Genomic DNA, 22424 nt, shown 5'->3' on the forward strand with positions numbered 1-22424 from the left:
AAGGTGTTACCAATCATTTCCATACACTGACCAATCATTCTTCCCCTCTTAGTCCTAAATAGAAGGCTGTTATATGAAAGCTAAATTTACAGTTCCTAACCATACCCTTGAGTTCCATGACCAGTTCCTTGTAAGACTGATTATTATGACAACATTTGCATAAAAGTTTGAAGTGAGCAACAGCTACGTGAATTTATGTTTCGAAGAAGTCTTCGAATGCTCGAATAATGTCTGTACAGGTTATGGTCTAGGGTTCGCAGTGACGGAAAAACTTGGAACATAATCGAAAAATTTTGTAAACCAAGCCACGAAAAGAAGAAGAGTCGTTTTTCACCTAACGTGTTGAAGGCTTGGAATTGCTGCTCGGGCTTCTGGCGGAACGCCGCCCATTCCTCATGTTGTGCATCAAAAGACCGGAAAGATGGAGGAGGCGACACCTGCCAAGTTGAATTTTGTGTTTCAGTCGTTGTAGTTTGCTGGTTTTGTTGTGTATCCGTCGATCTGCAGCTAGTTTCCGGCAAAGAGGTAATTTGTTGGCTCTGAAGTTGTAATCTTACCCTGCCATACATCACCATTAAATTTCTCGGTCTGTAAAAGTTTCGAAAGCTTTGAGAGGTGTAAGATTTACAAAAGAAAAATTTCTTACTTATCTTCATTTTTTCTTGTTGTTGGCTGCATTTCTCGCGTCTAGGGGTACATTCTTGAGGCTGAAATTTTGATTTTGTAGGTTCCTGTTGATCTGAATAATGTTTGAAGATTTGCCTGTTTTACTCTAGAATTTTATTTTTTGTCACATTTTTCAATATCACACCAACTTTACAATTTCCACTTTAGAAGACAAATGCACATTGTTAAAATTATAAATACGTCTGTTTTCATCAGAGGCATGCCCACTGCCACTTACATTCTGAGGTACTCACAATATTCCAAAGAGTTTACAAAGCAAAAGAGTTTACAAACTTTCTTGACAAAAGAAGAAGCATCACCAAGATATAACATTATTTTATAAATGAATCCAGAAAGAAATTTAATAATTAGCGTTAGATTGTGCAATTATTAACATGAATTTTAAATATGCTAGATATTTCGTAATTTCAAGTATTCCTAAAAGAAAAGTAATTTTATCTGCACATACCTATTTTTGACAAATTAATTTCTTTTTATAAATTTTAGCCTGAAATATAGCACATCGTACACAAAATCAAATTAAATTCTTTTAGTGAAACAGCTGAGATAATTTTAACCTATACAAGCTTCGGAAATACTTCTATGGCATCGCCTATTTCTATAAGAACGGTGATGTTAGAAGAGGTGTCCCATTACAAAGTGTATCCAGGGATCCTTTCCAGAAGTTGGCATCGGATAATTACATACCATTGAAGTAGGTAGTCTTCACAAAATTATGAAAATGTTACTCATAAGCTGCCGATCATTGCCACAATAAAGGCTTATTGCCAGTTAATGTCTGTCGTATCGATGTATGAGGTGGCAATAAATACAAGCAATAGTCTACACAAGGCAACAAATTAAAAAATTTACTCTGGGGGAAAGAAATAGCAATACCGAAAACTATTTAATGTAGAATAATGCAATTTCGGGAATGTGTTTGTCTAGGTAACATTTTTAAGTGATTAACATTGCAAGATCACAAATTAATGTAAGCGCGAGATAAGTCGTTGCAATTGTGAAATGCTGGTTAATTAACGGTGTAACCGCCATAATGATGAATGCAAGCATGCAATGCATTGTGTTGTACAGGTGCCGGATGTCATTTTGTGAGACGGAGCTCCATGCTTGTTGCACTTGGTCGGTCAATACAGGTATAATATTCATAACTATCGACTAGTAAACGACCAAACGCATAAAGTGATACTGAAAGTGTATGCTTGTCCGTGTCTTCAAAATTGTTCGTATTTAATCGAAAGAGAATGAGAAATTGCTTCTCGAGGTGACGCTATTAAAATATACTCGAACTGCATGATCAATTATCGGCGCCGACTTTTAAGCAAATACTGCGTTATGCATGGTTTGCTTCCAAATTATCCGCTGAAAGAGAGGTTTTTGAAAATATTAACGAGGTTTGTTTTCCCACGGAAAACCTCAAAAGACCTTGCGTACGCGGAAACATAGCATTTGTTCAATGCAGCTGGTGCCGTTTAACTTTATGTTTTCCATGTTTTTACGAAAAATACCATCCTGCAACTTATAATCGTAATGTCGGAAGCGACGATTAATTGTACATTTTTCGAAAGCCGTCTGTGTTGGTCAAAACTTGGAGGAAACAAATCGTTTCGGGCTCCTTCCACGTATAAGGGATTTCTTAAATCGCGGACAAGCATACATTTTCAGTATCACTTTATGCGTTTCGTCGTTTACTAGTCGATAGTTATGAATATTATATTATTTGTGATAATAAAAATTTGTAGACTGACAAATAACATTGTAAATTTCATAAAAGTTCATTATACGTATTTTTCCCATTACATCAATTGGAATATAAATAGTAAAGAAAATGACTGTGTTGAAAATAAAAAAAAAAACCAACGAACGGGAATCGATCCAGCGATTACGGGGCTTGAACGCTAACCACTTTTTTTATGGTTCGTTGTATTTCGTCGTAGCGGACGTCAGATGACATCCGTTGAAGTTCGTTGTTGATCTTTTCACTCAGTTTTTTTTGTATTACAGAGGCCAGCCAGCTCTCTGACGCTTCATGGTAAAAATGGCCACGCACGGGTACTTATTTGACGACCGAAATTATATTGCGATTTTCTCAGTATCGCTTAGAATTACGCGCTATTGCTTACAAAATTTGTTGTCCTCATGGAGTATGTGGTGTCACCGCCAGACACCACACTTGCTAGGTGGTAGCCTTTAAATCGGCCGCGGTCCGGTAGTATACGTCGGACCCGCGTGTCGCCACTATCAGTGATTGCAGACCGAGCGCCACCACACGGCAGGTCTAGAGAGACTTCCTAGCACTCGCCCCAGTTGTACAGCCGACTTTGCTAGCGATGGTTCACTGACAAAATACGCTCTCATTTGCCGAGACGATAGTTAGCATAGCACACTGGACTCGCATTCGGAAGGACGACGGTTCAATCCCGCGTCCGGCCATCCTGATTTAGGTTCGTGATTTCCCTAAATCACTCTAGGCAAATGCCGGGATGGTTCCTCTGAAAGGGCACGGCCGACTTCCTTCCCCATCCTTCCCTATTCCGATGAGACCGATGACCACGCTGTCTGGTCTCCTTCCCCAAACCAGCCAGCCAGTTAGCATAGCCTTCAGCTACGTCATTTGCTACGACCTAGCAAGGCGCCATTATCATTTGCTATTTATCTTGTGATGCATGTACCGTCAGACCGATGTTCACCAATTATGGATTAAAGTTAAGTATTCCAGCAGCTACGTACGTTTTTGGCTATTCTCATTTCCGTGTCCTGTTCCAGACCTCACGCCAGCCTGCGCGAGCTTAAACGCGTGCCTTTCGGCTTCCTCATAGTGGCTTGGTTGTCTTGCCAAGCCACAACAGAGTACTCCGAGTGTACGAAGTTTGCACTAAATTTATGTTCCAAACGTCGTGGCCTCCCCTTGGCAGATACCTTCCCCATTCTACACACGGACAGCACGCTCACTCATACTACTAGCACAGCGATTGCATCTGACTAGCAGTCATTTCCCGCCAGGTGATCCTGCTATCGCCTGTGCGGGTTTATATCCATAGTAGGTCGGTGGTCATAATGTCCTGGCCAAAGCGGAGAAAAGATAAAATTAAATCAGGGCTACTAATTACAATCTTTTACCTCTTGCTTAGTGTACATTCTTCGATACCTAGCTCTTGAGCCACTCTTCTTCCCATCCTCCAACTTTGTGAGAGCCTCTTCAGTTATTTCTGAACTGAGGACGTTTCTATCACTTTTCCTATTATAAGGCCTTTCTCTTAAATACAAGACGACTGCGACCACTACGGACGCAGGTTCGAATCCTGCCTCGGGCATGGGTGTGTGATGTCCTTAGGTTAGTTAGGTTTAAGTAGTTCTAAGTTCTAGGGGACTGATGACCTCAGAAGTTAAGTCCCATAGTGCTCAGAGCCATTTGAACCAACTGAACAAGACGCCTATTCGCAAAGTAATATCCGATAGTCGCGTAATGGTTACCACACAAAATCAAAAATGATTTGTTTCCAATAGTTTGCTGCATCTTCTAGCTACTTCTCCACATAGTCGCCGCACCGACATAGACATCTGTCGAGGTGTTGCACCAATTGTCCAGTACCCATGTCATAGAAGGCAGCCACCTGTTCTTCCCGCCACTTGTCTACGCTGGTCTGCAGTGCGCTGTCTGTGCCATGTTGTCTACATAGCCAGCGGTTCACGTGGGCGGAGATGAACATCAGAGGGAGCCAAGTCCGGGCTGTATGGATGGTAAGGTCCCATCGAAAAGGCTGCAGGAGCGTCCGCATTGCCCCTGCGGTGTGCGGCGGAGAATTGTTATGAAAAGGGCTGCATGACAGGAACGTTATGTGGGCTTGCATGAAATCAGGGGAAACCTCACAGAAGGGACCTATAACTGGCGGCAGACACCATTGTTCTACGCGTCTGCAGGTGCTCCCTGTATCTCAAAACTGAAAAGAGTGACGCCACGCGATCGCCAGGCGTACTAGGATCACTTCCCTACATATCTGCGCAAAGCTTCTTCGGATTTTCTCTTCGTCTCCATTTCGCGATTTATTGGACCTTGCTTTCCGAATAGCACTCGTAATCAGTTAGCACTTTTCTTTCATACAGTGCGTTTTATTACAATTGTAGCCGAGTTTCCCAGAAGCAGAAAACACTCCCAGCTACAGGCGACCCACTGCGGAACACGGACGCCTCTTTCGTAAACAGCCTGTTGTTTTATCCATTACGGGCAGGAACGTGATAATGGGCTCATAAATTGCAGCACGCCTGGGCTAACGAGGCGGCGCCGGTCCAGTGTCGTGCGCCCCTAATGAGTGTCCATCATCACGCTTCATTTGCTGATAAACAAGCGCAACGCGCTGGTTTTATTCTCCCTTCCGTGCTTCGTTTTAGCCGCCAGCGTCTATAAAACTAAAATACTTACCTCGTCCTGTGCACCGTCTTACACACGAAGCATACATCCAACGAGTCAGCAATTTTCTTTCAACTTCCGCACTGTTGTAGAGCACATTTAAATGAAGCAAATTCTGTTCCAGTCGTTGAGCTTTTGAAGCGTTTCTGGGATACTGAGTTTCAATCGTTTATGAGCCAGTTGAGTACCACACGAGAGGACTAGCCGGTGTCAGCACAACCGTCTAAGGCTGTAGAGTAGAAGTCCGCACGTACCGATTCGAATCTCGTCCTTTTTTCCCTAATCTTTGACGAAATACTGTACTTGTATCGCTACAATGAATCATATTTCTTCGGAAAGGTACAGTAATGCCGCGTTCCTGGACTTTCGGGTGGTAGTAGATACAATTCCTCACTGTCTTTTAGTGAAAATAATACGATGTTACCGATTATCTACAAGATCTGTAATTGAATACAGAACTTCCTTGCAGACAGAACTCGACATATCGTTCTTAACGGAACAAAATCGACAGACATATAAGTAATTTCGGGAAGGAAGGAAGGGAGATTAGACTTTAACATGCCGTCGACAACTAGTACATTAGAGACGGAACGCAATCTAGGGTCAGGGAAGTATGGGGAAGAAGATCGGCCATGCCTTTATCAAAGGAATCATTAAAGCATTTGTCTTTAATGATTTAAGGAAATCGCAGAAAATGGAAATGTGGATGACTGGACGAGTATACGAACCGCGTCCTCCCGAATGCGAGTTGACTGTGTTAACCTTTCTTTTGTTGTCATTGTTCTCGTCATTTGGTGTGGGCGAATGTCACATGAAACCTGTTCAAGTTGATCCCTGAATACTTCACTCACTTCACTCAGCTTTTTTTATTGTTACGACTTATAACAGTGATGTAGTGGACAACGTTAGAGGGCCTGTGACGCTAATCGCGGACGATGCTGTTGCGTTCCAGTTGTCAGAATGCTGTAGAGAAATCCAGGAAGAGCTGAAGGGAGTAGATGATTGGTGCAGGGACTGCCGTTTGACTGTTAACGTAAGTAAGGCGTGTTTCTACATCTGCAAGATGCTGTGTATTCAAACTACGCTCCAGTCGTATCAGGCTGGCGCTAGTAGCGCTACTGTGTGGACGTAAATCAGGGTTGCTTTAAATACGCACTGTAACTGTCGTGAGCGTTAGTTACCTTTGACATTGGGCGTGGTGAGTTGGTAGCAGTCAAGAACGCCTTTAAGGCAACAAAGTCGCCAACATCAAACCCCAATGAGTTTATACGGGGTCTTGTAATAGGACTACGAGACGCTGTATGTTCCTTCTGCGATACGGCAGAAAGGATTGGCAGGAATGTAGCTACTGTACGTGATAGCTTGCGGCAGTGTTCACGAGAATGTACTGTCGCAAGAAGACCGAGTTCCGGATGGCCACGTAGCACTCCCGAGAGGGGAGACTACGCTCAGTGTATAGATCTGGTGCATCATACTGCATCTGGAGGAGCCATCCTTGCAGCAGTCGGCACCACAGTGACACAACGGTTACAAATCGGTTACTTCAACGACAGCTCCGAGCCAGCCGCCCCGACCTCAAACCACCGCCATTTGCGACTTCAGTGGTGTCAAGTGAGAGCCCTTTGGAGGGCAGGGTGGAAGTTTGTTGTCTTTGGTGATGATAGCTGGTTCTGCCACGGTGCCAATTATAGTCGTGTGTTGGTTAGAAGGACAGTTGAAGGCTTGCAACCAACCTGTCTGCATGTTAGACACACTGGACCGAAAACTGGAGATATATGTGAAACATTCTCGGTTTTCTTGCCGCATCAGTTCGGGATAAAATCTCGAGCTTTCGACAATAGCCTCCATCATCAGCTTCAGGAGCAATTGACTGTCTTCCCTGCCCTGTGGTTGCATTTTATAGCTCGTGGACGGCTTCTGATTGGTCGGCTTGTGATTGGTCGGCGATTACGTACTGCTGTCGCAGACGGTGTCAATGTGTGCGCTGGTGGTTCCACCGCTTCCGTTGGAACGTAATCCTTGGAAGGAATGTGTCTGCTGCTTCTCTGCATCGAGCGCTCGTCTCCATGCACCGTTCAGATAGTATCCGCTATAACGGTTAAAGTGCTTCTCTTTCATTTTTATTTCAACAGTCTCCTTAATAACAGAATCCCGGTATGTGGCGGCATCGTGCAGAGTTTTTGTTTCATATTATGTTTGTTCGTGAGGCTGTGTCCCGCAGTTGCCGATTTCTCCAGTTCTCTATTTTTAATATGGCTTTGGTGTTCTGCACAGCGGTCGAAAAAGGTACGAATGGTCTGACCTATATAATTACTTCCACACTGACAGAGGGTATTATAAATTCCAGAGACCCTGAGGCCGAGACTGTCCTTAACAGGGCGTATCATCTCCTTAATTTTCTTAGGAGGACGAAAAATCGGTCTTATTCCCCGTCCACCCAGGACTCTTCCTGTTTTGCTGGATATAGCGCCAGAAAAAGGAAGAACCGCAATAGGTGTTTCATCCTGTGGGTGTGCAGCATTTTCACTTTTCCTTTTTTTGGAGAACGCTGCCTTTATATCGCGTGCACCATAGCCATTCTTTCGGAACACGTACTTCAGATGGTTAATTTCGGACTTCAAGACGTCCTCGTCAGAAACAGTTTTTGTTCTATATACCAACGTGTTCAAAACGGCTGTCTTCTGATCAGGATGATGGAAACTCTGTGCATTGAGGTATAACTCGGTTTGCGTCGGCTTACGGCACACAGTGTCGCCGAGACGCCCGTCCGCCTGTCGTACTAAAACGTCTTAAGAATGGCAGACTTCCTTCCTTCTCCATCTCGACAGTGAACTGGATGTTCGGATGTATGCTGTTCATGTGTTCCATGAATTGTTTGAGAGCTTCTGCGCCGTGTGGCCAGACCATAAATGTATCGTCAACGTAACGATAAAATCAGGATGAACGGAGGGGAGCCGAATTTAACGCACGTTGCCAAAAATTCTCCATTAAAAAAGTTAGCCAATGAGGGAGACACCAGAGAGCCCATCGCCATACCGTCCGTCATTTCATAAAATTTATTACCATACAAGAAATCAATGCTGTCCACGGGCTATAAAATGCAACCACAGCAGCAGTGAGGACAGTCAGCTGCTCTGGTCGATGGCGATGGAGGCTATCGTCGGTAGCTCGAGATTTTATCACCAATTGACGCGGAAGAAAACCGAGAATGTTTTCATTTAAGTGCCGTCACGAAAGATTTCGATCTCATACAACCGAAGTTACGGTTTCGGGTGCGATTTCGTAAGACAGTAGGAGCACAATCGTGGTTATCCCACACATCCTGACTGCAAATTCGCACGTTAGTATGGTGATTCGACCTGTTGTGCAGCCACTCATTAACAGTATTATAGGGGAGTTTTCCATCAGGATAACGCTCACTCACATACCGCTGTTGTAATCCAACATGTTCTACTGCGTAGACATTTTTCCTTGTCCTCCTCGACCACCAGGTTTGACTCCAAAGAAGCACACATTGAACATCATCGTGCGACAATTCGAGCGTTTTCCGCAAACAATATTATCCGTCCCTATACAGGGTGAGTCACCTAACATTACCGCTGGATATATTTCGTAAACCACATCAAATACTAACGAATCGATTCCACACACCGAACGTGAGGAGAGGGGCTAGTGTAATTGGTTAATACAAACCATAAAAAATGCACGGAAGTATGTTTTTTAACACAAACCTACGTTTTTTTAAAATGAAGCCCCGTTAGTTTTGTTAGCACATCTGAACATATAAACAAATACGTAATCAGTGCCGTTTGTTGCATTGTAAAATGTTAATTACATCCGGAGATATTGTAACCTAAAGTTGACGCTTGAGTACCACTCATCCGCTGTCCGATCGTGTGTATCGGAGAGCACCGAATTACGTAGGGATCCAAAGGGAACGGTGATGGACCTTAGGTACAGAAGAGACTGGAACAGCACATTACGTCCACATGCTAACACCTTTTTATTGGTCTTTTTCACTGACGCACATGTACATTACCATGAGGGGTGAGGTACACGTACACACGTGGTTTCCGTTTTCAATTACTGAGTGGAATAGAGTGTATCCCGACATGTCAGGCCAATAGATGTTCAATGTGGTGGCCATCATTTGCTGCACACAATTGCAATCTCTGGCATAATGAATGTCGTACACGCCACAGTTCATTTGGTGTAATGTCGCCGCAGGCTGCCACAATACGTTGTTTCATATCCTCTGGGGCTGTAGACACATCACGATATACATTCCCCTTTAACGTACCCCACAGAAAGAAGTCCAGAGGTGTAAGATCAGGAGAACGGGGTGGCCAATTTGTGCGTCCTCCACGTTCTATGAAACGCCCGTCGAACATCCTGTCAAGGGTCAGCCTAGTGTTAATTGGGGGAATGTGCAGGTGCATAATGAATGTCGTACACGCCACAGTACATTTGGTGTAATGTCGCCGCAGGCTGCCACAATACGTTGTTTCATATCCTCTGGGGCTGTAGACACATCACGATATACATTCCCCTTTAACGTACCCCACAGAAAGAAGTCCAGAGGTGTAAGATCAGGAGAATGGGCTGGCCAATTTATGCGTCCTCCACGTTCTATGAAACGCCCGTCGAACATCCTGTCAAGGGTCAGCCTAGTGTTAATTGGGGGAATGTGTAGGTGCACCATCATGCTGATACCACATACGTCGACGCGTTTCCAGTGGGACATTTTCGAGCAACGTTGGCAGATCATTCTGTAGAAACGCGATTTATGTTGCAGCTGTTTGGGCCCCTGCAATGAAGTGAGGACCAATGAGGTGGTCGCCAATGATTCCGCACCATACATTTACGCTCCACGGTCGCTGTCGCTCTACCTGTCTGAGCCAGCGAGGAATGTCCACGGATCAGTAATGCATGTTCCGTAGATTCACTGCCCCGTGGTTTGTAAAACCCGCTTCATCGGTAAACAGGTAGAACTGCAACGCATTCTCTGTTAATGCCCATTGACAGAATTGCACTCGATGATTAAAGTCATCACCATGTAATTGCTGATGTAGCGACACATGAAACTGGTGAAAGCGGTGACGATGCAGTATACGCATGACACTACTTTGACTCAGTCCACCGGCTCTCGCAATGTCCCGTGTACTCATGTGTGGGTTCATGGCAACAGCAGCTAACACACGAACTGCACCCGCTTCTCCTGTGACGGGCCTGTTACGGACCCGTTTGCGTGCTACGACCATACCTGTTGCATACAGTTGGCGGTAGATGTTTTGCAATGTGCGGCACATTGGATGCTCTCTGTCCGGGTACCGTTCTGCATACATCCTGCAGGCTTCAGTTGCATTTCGTCGACACTCGCCATAGATGAGTATCATATCCGCCTTTTCAGAGTTCGAATACACCATGGTAACAGTTCCTACAACACTACAGTATCACAGACGTCTGGTAACACGGTGTACTACAGTTGGTCTGCGTGCGGTGACGAATGCAGAATAACAATAGCAGCAAGCTCTACATGCGGACACTGCGACAGCTAGACCAAACCATAACAGTGCACTACAGCCACACTCGTAAACACGGTCGTCATCGTAAACATGTCCCTGCAGATGCTGCTCGCCGACCGTGGCCCGTGTTTGTTACAACACGCAACTGAACGTCGGAGGTTTCTAGCGTCAACTTTAGGTTACAATATCTCCGGATGTAATTAATATTTTACAATGCAACAAACGGCACTGATTACGTATTTGTTTATATGTTCAGATGTGCTAACAAAACTAACGTGGTTCCATTTAAAAAACGTAGGTTTATGTTAAAAAACATACTGCCGTGCATTTTTGTATGGTTTGTATTAAACAATTACACTAGCCCCTCTCCTGACGTTCGGTCTGTGGAATCGGTTCGTCAGTATTTGATGTGGTTTACGAAATATATCCAGCGGTAACGTTAGGTGACTCACCCTGTATTATTTATGATAATAAAATTTGTAGACTGCCAAATAATGTTGTAAATTTAATAAAAGTTCATCCGAATACACGTATTTTTCCCATTATATCAATTGTAATATAAACAGTAAAGGAACTGACTGTGTTGAAAAAAAAAAAAAACTGACGAACGGAACTCTATCCAGCGATTACGGGGTTTCAACGCTAACCACTTTTTGTTACACCCGTTCAGTTTGTTCGATGACCCGTTAGCTCAGTTTATTTTATTACAAAGCGTAGCTAACCCTCTCACCGAACACGCTTTTTTTTTAAATTCTCATTTTGTTCGTTTTCGTTCGTTGTATGTGCTCGGGGCGGACGTCGTAAGACATCCGTTTAAGTTCGGCTTTGATCAGTTAACTCAGTTTTTTTTTATTACAGAGGGCTGCTAACCCTCTGACCGAACACGCTGAGCTACCGTGCCGGCGAAATGTGGAACGCTTCACGATTTTGCGTGTCATCCTTGCGCAGGGGCCATGCTAATCTTCTCTGTATCGTTCCAATTTTAGTATATGTACCGCCGAAGCGAGTACTCGCTGAGCTACCGTGCCGCCACCGCTCGGTTGCCGCCGCTTCATGGTAAAACTGGCCACCCACAGGTATATATTTGACGACCGAAATTATCTTGCGATTTTCTCAATAACGCTTGAGAAGTACGCGCTACTGCTTACACAATTTGTTGTCCTCATGGAGTACTACGAGCGTACGATGTTTGCAGTAAATCCGCGTTCCAAAGGTCGTGGCCTCCCCTTGTGAGTTTGATCGACGGCAGGTTTTGATGGCCGAGAGGCACGGCACGAGCATTTCGGAAACTGCACTGTTTCTCGAGTGTTCGATGACTGCTGTGGTCATGTTTTCAACACGTGGCGAACCCAACATCGTGTGGTTGGGCAGCCACCGCTCATTACGGATGTCGGACGTCGTAGGCTGGGCAGACTGGTAACATAGGACAGGTGGTGAACTGTGAAGGAACTAACGTCAGACTTTAATGTTGGGGCAGAGTAAAAGTGTGTCTGAACACACAGTGCACCGAACACTCCGAGCGATGGGCCTCCGCAGCCGAATACCCACGCATGTGCCACAGGTAACACATGTAACACAACGCAAGTAACACGACGTTATTGGCAACTACGATGGAAAAGCACACCTGACTATCGACACTTCACGTCGGAGCGGTGGCAGAACGTTGCTTGGTCTAATGAATCCCGGTATCTACTTCGTTATGCCGATAGGAGGGCACGAATCCGTCGTCTTCCAATGGAAAAGCTCCTTGACACCTGTATTGCGGGATGGAAAGCTGGCAGCGGCTGCATTGCGCTCTGGGGGACATCCACGTGAGCATTCATGGGTCCAGTGGAGCTCGTGCGAGGCACCATGACTGCCAAGGCGTATCGTACACTGGTCGCTGGTCATGCACATCCATTCATGACAACTATGTCCCCCATGGCAGTAGAATTTTTCAGCAAGATAATGCGCCATATCACAAGGCCAGGAGTGTGGTGGAGTGACGAGTTCTCTAATTGATATGCTGGGTCCTCAACTCGCCAGGTCTGAACCCGATCGAACACGTCTGGGATGTGACTGAAGGTTGCGTCAGAGCACATCGCCCTCTAACGAGAACTGGGTGGCTTGTGTATGGAGATGTGGTGCCAGCTGTCTACAGTTGCCTATCAAGGCCTCATTGCTTTCATGCCACAACGCGTCGCCACTGTTATCCGTGCCAAAGGTGGACACACCGACTATTAGGCAGGGGGTCATAATGTCCTGTTCTGTGTACTTACTACAAGCCTCTTTGTTACGTTACACGGAACAGTTCCCGTATCATTACAGAGTTTTAGGTTGTTTTAAGCGGGGACTGATTGATGAAATGGAAAGAGAATTCACTCATGACTGCAGAGATTTGGAATCTAGATTCTATGATTTCGCGAGAAAACCCGTGGTGAATGCTGCGTTTCATTATACTGAAATGAATGGTGTTTCCCACATATTTAATAGTGAAAACTGTAAGATGGCAAGAACTATGTCCCTTACATGAAGTCATTAAAGATCACCGAACTCACGTTGAGCGAACAGTAGGGCTGAACAAAAATAACTGACAAGGCACAATACATCTTGTAGAGGGTATAGTATGTATTGGAATAATTAATGTTGGGTGATGGTTTTAAAGTAATTCACGCCACATGAAAACTTTGTGAAAACGCGTCGATTTACTGGAGGTTAGTTTACCCCAGGGAAGTATTCAGAGTTGATCGCGGCCGGGGGCGCTCGCGGCTGGAGAGCGGCGAAGGGAAGCGACAATAGGCAACTTGGGGCGGCTCAAGCTCTGAGAAAGCGGTAACGGGGATGGTCTCCAGCTACCTTAAGATGAGTGACAGTGAGGGGGTGGTTGAACCCATGCTGGTGTACCGGGAAGGAGATGGAGAACTTGTATGCCTGTTGATAAATGTCCATCATCCCGTTTTCAGTGAAACATGCGAGAAAGCCGCACAAAGCTACGGTGGAGCGGTCAACAGAGGTCAAAATATGCGTGTTCGTGACTATAGCAACTTCACGCTGAATTCAAGGTCCGCAGAGTCTGAAGTAAATCAGGTGGAGAGCGACAGAATGAAATACGCCGGCCTCCGATGGGAACGTAGGACCAAGGAATCTGAAGTAATCTCCTGGGAGTCAGAATTCTGGAAAAAATTGTTGTTTTGTGCAGACACTAACCTCGATGGGTGGCCTGGGAGGAGCTAAATAGCAGAAGTTGAGAGGAAGGGAAATTTTGGGGGAATTTGTTTGTTTCCCAGAGCAGGCATTGGTCGGCGCTGGGAAGCGACGCATAATTAACACGTCTTGCGCTGCGTAAGTGATTTTGCTGGAGGGGAAACCGAGACGATGAGCGGACTGGCAGAAGTCTCCGTAGAGGTCTTCTGTTCCGAGCTTGCCTAGAGTGTGGACGTGGCGTTCTTTACTCAGCTTGCCTGAGAGAGAGTGAGTATCTCTTCAGTTTAGGAATTAGCAATCGGAAAGATTGAGCTTGGAGATAGAAAGTTTTGGTTCAGCTATGTACTGAGCAAGATAGCTAGGAGTGAAAAGACGAGCGCAGCCTGGCAGCACCACGAGGCCGGCCGACGTCCTCACAACGCCGACGCCCCGCCACACTCACTTCAGTGATATTGCACCCGCTCCAGTTTGAGTTAGGTCACTGATTAATTTGTTGGATCACGTCGGCAAAGTTTTCACAAGGGTTTCATGGACCGTGTATTGTGGAATTCTTCTCGCACTTCACATTACGCCTGGGTCAGTCGATAGGAATTAATTTTGATTTACCGCCCTTAACTCCACATAAACGCAATTTATTACCATTGCCTGTTAGGAGGGACATGTAATGTGATGATTGAAGGTCGGGAGTTAAAATAAATTTGTGCTAATCGACTGCATCTGTTTTCAATCAAGTAATTGAAATCCCAAGTCACTTTCTTAATTAATTGTGTGTCCAACATTTGCATATGGTGTTCAATAGCTGAATATAACATCAATGTGCACCCCTTTTTAATTAAAAGTGATCAATTCTGAATCAATTAATGTCAACACTGCCACTGCAGTGCAATCAGGAGTCACAGGGCCTTATTACTTTCTTTGCGTTATCCGATATTGCAGCAGTTTTGCACTCTCTGTCGATCTGTTAGTCAATTAGCTGGGGCGAACACACACCAAAACCAGATAAGTGACAGGTGGGGTGTTACAAAACAAACAGCTGATAAAGAATGGTCGAAGACATTTTGTCAATGCAATAAACCTTTTGAGAACTGTAACATGGCTAGAGCAAAAGGCATCAAATTTAAGGTCTAAGCATCACGTTTTGTTAGTAACTTAAAAGAATGCGACTTTCAAACCAAGTTTTCTGCTCATAGGGAGATTCATATGGGAGATTAATACGGTTGGCCGCAGTCCCCAAAGAATACCAAAACTATTTTCATCCAATGGTAAAGATCTGAAAGTTGCTTGTGTTGAAAGGAGTGAAACAGTAACAGCAGCGTGCTGCATGAGCGCGTCAAGAATTTTCACACCATCTCCACTTATTTTTCCTATAAAGAGGATCAGGCACATGCTGTTCGTAGATGGCCCAGAGGCGCTACAGCTCTTGTAACTAAGACTAGGTATACGAACTTAGAACCTTTCATAGAGTGGCTGCACCATTTTGCCCGTTATGTCATCAGCAGAAGATCCTGTTTTGCTTATAGCAGACAATCATTCCTCTATTGTACACTCTCTGAAGTCTCATTCTGACATGATAATTTCATAACTTTTTTTACTCTCTCACCTCATTATTCAACCTTAAGATAAGAGGATTTTTGGACCACTGAATGCAGCTTATACTGCTGAAGCAGGAAAATGGCCTGTCCAACACCCAGGAGAAGTACGGAAGCTTCCTGATCTAGTAGCTGTTTTCAGAGAGGCTTTCACAGCTGCTGCCAAACTGCATTAAAAATCTTTTTCAGCCAAGCCATTTACTCCTCACATAATACAAAAAGAAATTTTGTTCAGCTTTCTCATTGCTCACAGCAGAAGCCATGAATCATAACTGTCGTGACTTTGTGGATCCAAGTCTTGTAGCAAGAGAAACACTGTCAGAAAAAGATGTGACGCAAAGACCTACAGAAAAAGTTACTTTACCGCTTCTGAAGCAAATGATAAAAGGAAGTGACAACCGGTAGAGAAAGAGAAGTTGAACTGAATCAGAAATCTTAACATCTTCACACTATAAAGCTCTTTCGGAAGAAAAGACAAAAAGAAAAAAAAATTCAGATGAACTCCATGAGAGATGAGTAATGGCAGTGAGAGAGTAACAAAATAGCAATAGAAAATAGAAACAAAACTCAAAGAAAGGATTAACGTTTCGTTATGAGAACCAGCAACCATCAATGACGTCAGCTCGATCAGCAGTTTCCGCTGAAGGTGATGTCACTACTTGCCCAGAATGTTGAATCTCTTATGATGAAACCTGGATTCAATGTGGATTGTGGAAAGATTGGTGGCACAAAGACTGCAGTGCCTACGAAGGCTGTGGGCCTCTTGTGTGCAAATCATTGCTAAGCCAGGTCCAGTGCGCGCTTTTGTCCACCCTACCTGCATGCTCTCACCCTCCTAGTGGTTAAAGACTAGGCACTAGTCACCATTTCTGATTTATTTTTCATTTTTAAGGGATGAGAGGTAAAATCTTGTACTCTAATGTATTCGTAGTTGAATAAAGAGTATTGCGTGAAATTTGAGAGTCTACATCTTTCTTAAGTTATCTTTTACCGATATCAAACCACTAGGATCGTATTATTAACCTCTTTTCCCATAAGTGGTTCAGATGCTACAAGCCCTTCACGGCGGTGACAAAAAATAACATCTTAAATTGAGCGATTTCGTTCTGTGAGTGAGATGGAGATAAAAATTGCTTTTTGCTTTTAGTGTTCAGTGAGCAGGATACATTTCATTTTAGTGGAAAAGTTAAACGCCGAAACGTATGAAAATGGTGAACATACTAGCAACATGGTACAGTCGAACACGAGACACGTTTTGCGCCGTTTCCTGAAAAAAATATTAGCAGCCCATCCTGTTTCGCAGTACAGACAACAACTACAGAAGTCGCGTAACCGTGTATGTCAGAGAACTGGCTTTTTCACCATTTGCGAGAATATGTTGTAAATTTCATTTTTCCACAAGATGGAGCACCACTGCGCTGGCACTGACATGTAATACAAGCAGCCGGCCGGTGGTTCTAGGCGCTTCAGTCTGGAACCGTGCACCACTACGGTCGCAGGTTCGAATCCTGCGTCGGGCATGGATGTGTGTGATATCCTTAGGTTAGTTAGGTTTAAGTAGTTCTAAGTTCTAGGGGACTGATGACCTCAGATGGTAAGTCCCATAGTGCGCAGAGCCATTTGAATACAAGTAGCATTTGTTGACAATGAATTGACTCAATGATAATTCAGAAAATGTGTGTGTGGAATCTTATGGGACTTAACTGCTAAGGTCATGAGTCCCTAAGCTTACACACTACTTAACCTAAATTATCCTAAGGACAAACACACACACACATGCCCGAGGGACGACTCGAACCTCCGCTGGCACCAGCTTCACAGTCCATGACTGCAGCGCCTTAGACCGATAGTTCAGACATTGCTGGGATACGGAAGTCAGATTGCAGCATTTGCCGGAGGTCAACTAATCTCACCTTATGTAATTTTTTTATTGGGCTTTGCGAAACTGATTAAAACTGCTGTCGTGTGCCCCCTCTTGACTGAACTGGGATGCTGTAAAGCAACAGCAGTGAGCTCATAAGTCGAGTTGTGCTTGCGAAACGATGGTATTAGTTTGAATGTCGTTTGTATTTGTGTCATGTGTCCGGTGGAAAGCGCACTGAACATTCGTAATAAGTAAATGAAAATACTGATCCTAAGTGTAACTGTAAAAAATACAGGACGGGTATATAGGAAGTCCAGCGAAGGAGCACCTGATTTCAAAATTACATCCCTCAGAAACTGAGACTGTTAGACAAGTGCAGCAAAAGGTATGTTTCTTGTGAAAGCTGTAACAATTTTGTGCAGAAGTTATACAGAAATTTCGAGATAATTCGGAAAGCTGCTAAAAGATGACGCTGTAATCGCAATATGAGTTAATGTTCGGAAAGAATCCTATGCGAAAACCATTCGCAAGCTTTTCGCCAAATTACAAGGGCAGGGTGACTGATGATCTAGAGGAGAGTGTTGGCCTCAAACATACTGTAGTTACTCCTGAAAATTTCACCAGAATATCTAGAATTGTTCAGCGGAATCCAAGGAAATGCGTCCAACTAATTGCAGTAGAAACTGGTTTGAAGCGTTCCATTACGCAGAAAATAGTGAGACAGAGACTACATATGTTTCCATTCAAAATCTAAAACCATAGCGTCGTACCTTTAACATCTGCACGACAGAGGGCTGACTTTGCCAACCGGATTCTCACACTAACTGATAATAAAGGATTTGATTTTGGCTGCATCTGGTAAACAGATGAAGCACACTTCCACCTGAATGGAGTCGTGAATAAACACAACTGGCGGTTTTGTGATTCCGCAAACCCTCCTTTGTGTGAAGTGAAATCATTGTATTCTCCTAAAGTTTGTTATGGGATGCGGTGTGTAGCAAAGGCACTACTGGCTCTTTTCTTGCAAAAAATGATAAATAAATCGCTAAAAGCTACGATGCAACTTTAGATGAATACTTCGGAAACAGAGTCATAGATTTGGATTACTGAAGGTTTACTGGCGCAGGGTTGGAGTGGCCTCGACATTCGACTGTTGTGACTCCTTGAGATTGCTTTCTTTTTGTGGGGTATATTGAAAGCCACAATCTACCGGATCAATCCCCTCGCACTAGACGAGGTTGAATCGGCGATCTGCGTGAAATCTGAATCCGTTTCCACCGTGACTCTAAAGGATGTGATGCCAAATTTCATTGTTAGTTCGGGCCACCTGCGTTGTACGAGTGGTGGACATTTCGAAAACATGGCATACGTGATGCGATTGCAAGGACTGCTAGCGCAGGAAGAGTTTAATTATGCACGCTGATACTGTACGAGTTGCTCAGAGTACAGCGCCATCTGTGAGCAGATTTTCAAACTGTTTCCAAACTTGTGTATAAAATTCTTTCTTACAGCTTTGACAATAACTGTACCTTTTGCTGCACTCTTCTAATAGTCTTAGTTTTCAATATTATTAATTTTGAAATGGGGAAATCCTTCAGAGAACACCATGTATGTGCACGCGTGTAAATGGTATACCTTTGTAAATTGGTTATTTTGAAAAAAAAAATCTTTGTCGTCCTGTGTATGATTTCAAACTTATTCCAAGCTTCTAATTTCATTCTTGTAGAAGAAATATTATCTGGAAATGGGATGCATATTTTAAAAACACTGTATACAATACAGTGGCTACAGCCGACCGCCATTTTTTATTTACGTTAGTTTCATTGTATTTAGGACAACATCCCCATCTGTCTTCTGGTGATAAAAGATAATTTGTCATTCATAGGCTGAAATTTTACTTGGATAATATTTATTTTCCGTTACTAGCCAAGTACAGGTCAAGGTCTTTCTTCAAATAAACCCATAATTTGCGAAGTCAACATAGCAATAAAGGTTCAAAAAGTTATACAATTACGATTGTGACGAAGAATTAATATCCAAATATTATTTTCAGCAATCACAAGAAACAAAATTATACATGTCTGTAATGGACGAATCTATGATGTACTACATCTGTCACTACTTTCACTAACATGTGTAAAGAAAGTATAATAATCAACGCCAAAAACTGATAGTGTTAAAATGTACAAAAGATGTAAAAACTTTCCAGTGGATACGGGTCCGCAAACGAGCTGTTTACGAGATAATTGCGAATGTGAGGTTATGGGCCACCACTAACTTCAATTCGGAATACTTTATTTATATATCACAAATATATTTGAAATAAAGGATTTCCAATAAGCTCCCAACTATCCTTGCTCAAATTTCACCTATCATCTACCTTGACAGTAGATACAATATTGCTTGAGCACGTTACTTGTTACATTTTACTGTACAATCGTGGCTGGTAAAAGAATTGATCCAACCGTCACCCTCGCATTTTGATGCAGTATTGCGCTCGTCTCTTCACTGGGCTACGAATTCTTGCAGACGTTCGCAGAATCTTCGTGTAAACCTAAACAAGACTGCACAATTTGCTGCTCCAGTTCTTTAGCCATATCAACCGGAGTTCTAAGCTCCTAACTTTTGACATGAATCCAGAGAGGAAATTCTAGAAGATTGATATAAGGAGAACACGGAAGTCATAGTACACGTCGTGATCCACCTATCCACGTTAGAAGATATTGGTGCGCTAGATGTCATCCTACATCAACAGCAAAATGTGCAGGTGTCCTCTGATGTACGTTCCACGTTCCCCAACCCTGAACCATGGGAGAAATTTGAGCCAAATTAGATGGGGATTTAATCGAAAAGCTTCAAACACATTTATGCTGAAGAGGAGAATGTTCCATACTAAGGCCAGTAGCGCCTTGTAGCCACACAGTCGCAGTTATCTCAAAAATGGCCTCGTTCTCGGTCTCATTTTACTGGAATGTCTTTGCCTCTATTATCGTATTATCGTACCCTTTCACCTGTGTCGGTTTTCTCTGCCAGTTGTGATACATCCTATATAAACGCTGTTGTTCCAGACGACCAGTTGTCATACATTCACTAGAAGGCACGGTCTGGATAATTCAGTATAGGATCAGTATCAGTCTTCGTGGTTTTCTTTTTTACACCTTACTCTATGTAGGATTCGTATACAGTGGAACAAATGGTTCGAATGGCTCTATGAGACTTAACTTCTGAGGTCACCAGTCCCCTAGAACTTAGAACTACTTAAACCTAACTAACCTAAGGACATCACACACACCCATGCTCGAGGCAGGATTCGAACATGCGACCGTAGCGGTCGCGCGGTTCCAGACTGTAGCACCTAGAACCGCTCGGCCACACCGGCCGGCTACAGTAGAACAAATATGGAATTGTGTGAGAGATGTATGTAATCCAGAACATTTGTAAAACACTCAAACGAAGAAATACTTGCCGGCCGAAGTGGCCGTGCGGTTAAAGGCGCTGCAGTCTGGAACCGCAAGACCGCTACGGTCGCAGATTCGAATCCTGCCTCGGGCATGGATGTTAGTGATGTCCTTAGGTTAGTTAGGTTTAACTAGTTCTGAGTTCTAGGGGACTAATGACCTCAGCAGTTGAGTCCCATAGTGCTCAGAGCCATTTTTTTTTTTGAAGAAATACTTAAAAAAAACAGCTTACTTTTATTTATTTATTACGAAACGACTCAAAAAAATAACTGTGTGGAACGTGACTCAAACTCAAACTTTCCAACTCATGGGCTAGGTTTGTTCCTCAAAATAAGGAATAATCGTATAACGGGCGATCAAAAAAATTCCTTTCGAAGACCGTACACTCCAGAATTCGTAAGCCAATCACGCAAAACCGTCGTGAACATCGAGGCAATCATCCTACCGACGCACTAGGTTGAAAATACCAGTTTGCAAAATCACCGTATCCTGCAGCGTGAAGAAGTCATTAACTGCCTGGTGCATACTCTCTTCCGACTGGAATCGTCGACCCTTCAAGGCCAGTTTCAAGGGAGCGAAGGCGTAATAATCGCGTGAGGAGAGGTCAGCACTATAGGCCGGGTGCTCGAGAGTCTCCCACTTAAGTTGTAACTTCTGCATTGCGAAATTTGCTTTATGGGCACTTGGGTGATCATAAAGCAGCAGTACGGAACTTGGAGCACCACTCCACAAAGTTGGTTCTCTACACACATACTGCCCCATACATTTTATTCAGTCTCCGATGGATATCTGCGGGCAGCCAAGAAAAGAATAAAGCACGTTGGTCCTGTTTGGAGGCATTTGGTAATACGTCGGCAAAGTTCACGTACTCTCATTTCCCGCACGCACGTCGGGAAGACACGAATGCCGCACTAATATTTGCCTACATGTCGATGGTTATTTACTCGCATAGGAGTCGCGCTCCGTTGCGTATACGCTGCAGAAACGCTCTCAAATGAAAACTTTTTTATGCCCCTTTATACATTTTTGTTTCTCCTAGTTGTGTTTTATTGCCCCTTATATATTTGTATCTTCTCGTTGTCTCGTTACTTACGAGGCGCTCAGCAGACGTGATTTCGAAAGAAACGTGATATTCAGCAGTATATTAGCTACCATCTCAAATACTAATTCTCTCGCTTTCTGAATTACAGCACTTCACCATAACGAGCATTAAATAACGCGGCTCAGCCTCCATAGATAATCTACTTCTTCAGTTGTGCTACTCCCACACCACAAGGGGTTATATGGGATATCACCTCTAGTTAAAACACACTCGATAAAAGGACAGATGCCAGTTTCCTATATAACTTGCTTTGTAACCTACTTTCTGTATTAGAATGACGAAATCTTTGCATATTTTATACCACAAGAAACCATTATATATAGCTGTCAAATAGAGAATAAGGAAAGCCATTATAATATTAGGAAAGTCCATTCGTAATAATATGGTGATTAAAAAGTTTCGTTATCTAGTAGTAATAAATACCAATCCATGGGAAGTAATGAAATTAAACGAGCCAGACGGCTCTGCTAACGACCAGATGTGAAACTGGACTTCTATTCGGGAAAAGTCAGTTCAAGTTTCGGTCGAACCATTTTTGTTTGGGCTTCCCTTACATCGATTAGGTTGAATACAGGAATCTTTCCTTTCGAAAGCATACAGAAAGCTTCAGT

At 43.6% G+C, this 22424-nt stretch overlaps 1 non-coding gene across 1 annotated transcript; it reads right to left on the minus strand.

Moving 5' to 3' along the window:
- Positions 1 to 11520: 11520 nt before the first annotated feature.
- Positions 11521 to 11627, minus strand: LOC124721624. Its single transcript, XR_007006360.1, has one exon. It is a non-coding gene; the product is annotated as a U6 spliceosomal RNA (small nuclear RNA).
- Positions 11628 to 22424: the final 10797 nt, after the last annotated feature.

This window comes from Schistocerca piceifrons, chromosome 1 (assembly GCF_021461385.2).
Source record: "Schistocerca piceifrons isolate TAMUIC-IGC-003096 chromosome 1, iqSchPice1.1, whole genome shotgun sequence".
Lineage (NCBI taxonomy): Eukaryota > Metazoa > Arthropoda > Insecta > Orthoptera > Acrididae > Schistocerca > Schistocerca piceifrons.